Source organism: Cnephaeus nilssonii (genome assembly GCF_951640355.1).
Source record: "Cnephaeus nilssonii genome assembly, chromosome: 10".
Taxonomy (NCBI): Eukaryota; Metazoa; Chordata; class Mammalia; order Chiroptera; family Vespertilionidae; genus Cnephaeus; species Cnephaeus nilssonii.
This window is the reverse complement of record NC_137081.1, coordinates 32,499,616-32,505,615: the sequence shown is the minus strand read 5'-3', so window position 1 is coordinate 32,505,615 and position 6,000 is coordinate 32,499,616.

Sequence of the window (6,000 nt, the reverse complement as noted above, 5' to 3'; positions counted from 1 at the left end):
AGTGACCCATCAAGCCAACGGTTTGGCTACCATACTCTTTGAGAGTATTTCAGACCCATTGGTTAACTTTATAAAGATTTAATTATTATAATTTTTTTAGGGACGGGAGGGCAGATGTCAGAGATATAAGCCCTCTTCCCATAAAACAGAGCTCTTCACACAGGATGGTTGAACAGGATGAAAAAATCCCCAGCTTGCCTTCCATGGGTTGCTGAAGACAATGTATCAGAGCCCAGGGAAGGAGGAGACAGGAGTTGAGGAAAGAAAACGAAGCAAGAAGGAAAGAGGCAATCCAGAAACTCAGAGCTGACCTGTCTGAGCTTCATTTTTGAAAGGCCACAAGTTGGCACCTGCAGCGCAGGACATTCTGTAGGACGATTCTTCCTTTGCCCCTGCCCCGCTGCCTCTAAGCTGCCAACGCCCCCACGGTCACAGAACAAATCAGACCACGTGCTGTGAAATGTGTAGAAAATTGATATGATAAAAACTAAATCTCTTGCTGCGACCCAGAAAGGAAAATAACGCAATACAGAACACCCTAGGAAGCTGCCCCAAAGGTGCAAAGGTCACAGGTGCGTGTTGGGGCTGAAGTAGCCCCAAAGGGAGACCTTGCCCAGTACTTGGCGGGGGAGGAAGACCACACATTGGCCACAAGCCAGGCCACAACGAGACATTCCAGGAATGGGAAATAAGGAAGAACATTAAATATTTGAACTCTGGGCAATTTTTAATCCAAGCTATGAAAGGACAAGGAAGGTAAACTCGGTCCCTCCGTAAAGGTGTACGCTGGTTCCCAGGGGCGGAGCCCAGTAACATAACATCGTTATGCTTGTTGACGCTGCTGAGGATTCCCACGTCAAAAGCCACGGCAGACAGGTTGGCTCTGGTCACACCTGCTTCTGAGGAGAGGCCAAAATTGTTCTGCATAAAAATGTCTGGCACTCCAACATTTTTATGGAAATGTGTACAGATGCTTGTCTCACAGGGGATTTCTATAGAGGCGGCAGTTGGGAGGACAGGTGTTCATTGTTCAAAGGAAAGCCATGAGGTCTCCTTTTTTTTATTTTTTTTGACATTGTAATGATTTTTTTTAATTTAAATTTTATTGGGGTGACATTGGTCAACATGAACAGATAGGTTTCATGTGTGGATTTCTAAGTTACAAAATCTGTATATAGCACCATCTTAAGAATAGAGCTACCATACGACCCAAAAATTCCTCTCCTGGGTATATACACGAAAAACTCTAAATCCTTTATACACAAAGATATATGCATCCCTATGTTCATTGCAGCATTATTGATGGTGGCAAAGACATGGAAACAGACAAAGTGCCCTGTGATAGAGGACTGGATAAAGAAGATGTGGTACATATACACAATTAAATACCACTCAGCCATAAGAGAGGTCTCCTTTTTTAACAGCAAATTGCTCACCTGAATTCTGGCCTGAAGGAATCAGATCACGTTTGTTCTTAGAACAAATGTTGCTGAGCACACAGAGGGTGTGGGTTCTGTACCCTCAATATGCATCGTTTATAAGGTCTCCCTTGTTGCCAATCACCCGTGAGCCCATGTCTCCATAGTGTTTCTCTTCCTGCTGACCTGCTCACTCCCAGGGGAGTGCAGTGCTAGGAGCAGGCAGGGGCTGAGCTGGGGCAGGTGACTGTGCTTGGGGAGGTCATGGGCTCGCACAATCCACAGAACAAACCAGACAGCTCCATGGCCAGACACACGACCCAGCATTGGGAGTTGGTGGGCAGGGGAGATGCTATGGAGATGCAAGATATCTTGGGTTTCGCAACATTGGTCCCCAAATCAGACAAAGACAGCACACAAATCAACAGCAGATCATGCTCACTCATGAAGGTTGGTATCAACAGCCTACACGAAACAGTGATAACAAGTGGTAGCCTATATAAAGAATAGCAACCGTAACCCAGCAGGGATGTTCCAGAATTGCAGAGGTGGTTCAATATAGGCAATAGATTAACATAAGTCACTATATTTTTATCAAAGAAGACAAATGTGAAAAATTCAAAATAGACAAATTTCAAAATATGTTTTGATAAAGTTCAATACATACTTATGCTCTAAACTCTTAACAATGAAAGGCTAAATAAAACCTTAATATGATTAAAAATAGATACCAAACCAGAAGCCAGCATTGTGCTTACTGATGAGACATTAAAATGCTTCTTAGAATTCTGTCTAAGTGAGAAACGAAACCAGGATCCTTATTATCGTACTATCCTCTAACCCTGTGGGAATATATTAAAAGAACATAAAAAAGGCATTGACATTCAAAAAATAAAGAGGAGGCAAAATTAATATCACTTGCAGAAGTTACAGTGTATACATGGAATATTGTAGAGTATCAACTGAAAACCTATTAAAAATAATATAAGATTTCAATAGGAAGACATGCCAAAAGCTTAATATAGATTAGTCAGTTTTATATCAAGATATAGTGACCAAAAAAATCTCATTTATAATCACAACAAAAAGAATAATACCAACAAATAAATTATAAAAGAAATATGCCAAATGCACACACACACACACACACACACACACACACACACACACACACACACTTAAACTCTATTAAGGGATAAAAAGAAGATTTCAGTAAATGGAAATGTATATCTTATTCTTAGAAAGCAAAACTCAAAATTCTAAAGACATCTGTTTTTGAATTTAATCCAAAAATTTGATGTCATTAAATTGACTTAAAACATCAACAGAATTTTTGTTCATCACTTGACAGGCTGATCTTAAAGTTGAAATTTTAAAAAGCGTATAGGAATACCCAGGAAAGTTTTGAAAAAATAGAGAAGATGGGTGGGGGTGAGGTAGACAATAGCCTTGTCCAACACTTAGAAGCTGTGATAAGCAGAGCAGTTTGCTACGGTGCAGGAATAGACAGCCCCCCCTAAATTGAGGTGCAAATGCCTGATAATGACTTAGAGTATCATCGGTCCTGAAAATAGTCCTCAGGACCTCCTGACATCTTCCTGGAAAGCCATGGAAACAGGTGTCAGTTTCAGTCTCGCTGGCAAGGGACTGCATTCCAATTTGGGGATTCTTGAATCTTCCAGACCTCTCACTACTGTCATTCCCACAACAGAATGGCCGCAGAAATGCCTGGCTCCAAACTGAGACACCTAATTGGGACAGATTTCTAAGTAAGTGGCTCAGGGACACAGTCCTTGCTTCATTTCTGGCAATACCTGCTTTGACAGAAAGCCAGTTTGCTATTGACTCTGTGGCCTAAGAAATCTGAAGGAAAAGAAGCAATTGCAGCATTTCGGTGGGGGACAAGATTGCCTCTTGTCCTTTAATCACCAGATGATTTCTTTTTTCTTTTTTAAATTAAAATTAGTCACAAAAGGAAAGATGCTCCTTGACACTGAGCTGCCTGGGACTGCCTGTCTTGGTAGGAACAAGGAATTATGACCATTGTATGATTTAAGACAGGTGTTTGACATAACTATGCTAAACACGCTGCTTTATACATCTCAGCTCCTAAAATCCTTGGCTAAACTAATCTCCTCATGGCATTAGCTCCTTATTTGAAAATGTAATAGTTACTCCTATCTTTTATTTTTTTATTTTTAGAAAATCAGGCAATGAAAGAGAAAAAGTAAGACATTTATTAAGGACTGCAATCAACCAAAAGGAAAATTACTCAATTCATGAAGCATCTTTCTTCACTGGAACTTTTCCTTCCAATACATATTGCTGTTAAAAGAGAGAAGGACAAGATGATTAGACCCTGTGCTGTGCCTTTCACATTCTTACCATGGAGGCACGGAGCCTGGAGGGCCTGGGGGGCCTGGGGAGCCTGGGTGCCATTCAGCATGGAACCCAAGATGGCAATGCGGCCAGCTCCTCAAACACAGGAAAGGGCGAGGGACACCTGCAGTGAGAATAGGAGGAACTGGAGTCCAGGTAATGGAGACACAGGCCCAGATAGGATGCTCATGTCTCAAAAAGGGAAGGTCCAGAGGAGCTCTGAGGAAAGGCTGCAGCCACATGCTGGAACTCAGGCTGGTCTAAGGAACAGCTGGTGGTGGGAGGCTGGGAGGGAAGGAACCAGTCAAGCCAGTAAAGGGGTAGGTTGGCCTCAGCTGTGGTCAACTGAGGCTGTGTGGATCGAGTCATTCATTCATTCATCCATTCAATAAACATGTATGCATTGAGTATCTCTTGGGGGGATTACAAAGATCAGTAAGGTGTAGTCCCGATCTCCAATAAGAAGGAAAGGGAAGGAAGGAAGGAAGGAAGGAAGGAAGGAAGGAAGGAAGGAAGGAAGGAAGGAAGGAAGGAAGGAAGGAAAGAAGGGAGGGAGGGAAGGAGAGAGGGAGGGAGGGAGGAAGGGAGGGAGGGAGGGAGGGAGGGAAGAAAGGAGGGAGGAAGGGAAGGAAGAAAGAACCGAAAACCTAGTGGAGAAGACAGAAGCAGAATAGAGCACAGTCAATGCAATTCCATGAATGTGACTGGAGGCTGGCAAGAACCGAACCCTGTACTTCGCACAGGACCCACTAATTCGGTGTTTTCACTGATTTTACAGAGCAGCACTACTGCTAATAGCAAGGAGAATGGACTGTACCTGGGGAGTCATCGGCAGGTGCGCAGCGAGTGAATCTCAGATTGTGAGTAAATTGAGTCACCTATAGCCAGGTATGCACCTCCCTCCATAGCACGGGCTGGGTCTTTTCTATCATATGAGGGTTAGGGGTGTTTGGCTTCCCCAGTAGGTGGGCGGTCATGGGAGCTCACAACAAGAAGTCACTAATGGGTCTGACACTTGGTATGGAAACCACTCAGCAAGTTCACTAAGAGGCACATGTTTTAGGGCCACCCCCACGTAGTTGATGGCAGGTAGATATGTTGTCAGCACTTCCAATCGATCAAAGTCCTTGCCTTCTAGTTGGTTTCACGCGGCACACGACAAATGTATTTTAGACAAATAATCCTGAGGTTTTGTCCTCTTGTGCTGTTTTCTAAACATGGAGATATTGTCATGAGGTAGAGCATCACAGGGAGGAATAGAGGGGCTTTGGAGACAGACAGCTGGACATCAAGAGCTACTCCCCAATGCCAGCACCACCTCCGAGAGACTCAGCTTCCTCATCCTTGGAAGGGAGACAATGATGACAGCAGTTGCTGGGACTGCTGCAAGATTTATAGAAGGCCAAGTACATGCAGGGTCCAAACATGGACCCGAGCACGCTTGGCAGTTCTGATATGTCCTGGTGCAGGGGATAGGGAAGAATCAGGCATTTGGTGAACAGGTGTCAAACAAATTGATAAAACCATGAGACTGATTCTTCCCACCCTATAGTAACTGCCAAAAGGCCTCACTAAGAATCACCTCTTTTGCTGGTCTGGGGCATGGAGTTTAAGAATTCCACACCAATGGACAATTGATATAAAGGAACATGTGTCACTCACGCTGCTGTCGTTTGGGGGAAGTCGGTGAGGTTTGTGTTCTTCCAGCCCCTATGTAATGAAAATGTCTGGGCGAATCCAGCAATAACAATCCAGAAAGTGTGAGACCCTCACATAGAGCCTGGCCAACGTGAGGGGGGCTGATTTGCCATAGTTCCAATTTTAGATCAGCAACTACAAAAACATATCAGAGCTCTTGGTTTAAATAATACCTTCCACTAGCCACTCTGATAGATAACATGGTTTTCTAGCAACCTGAGAGAATCCTAGAACAGTGTTTGTTATGGTTCAAAAACACTTCCTCGGCTCCTATTTTGTTCCAGAGACTGAGCCAGGCTCTGAGGCTTCTGTGCTGTGTGAGCCCACATCTCCACCTTCAGAAAGCTCTCCACAGGAACCTTAGCTTGTTTTGCTCAGTGGATAGGGCATTGGCCTGCGGACTGAAGAGTCCTAGGTTCTATTCCAGTCAAGGGCATGTGCCCGGGTTACAGGCAAGATCCCCAGAAGGGGGCGTGCAGGAGGCAGCTAATCAATGATTTTCTCA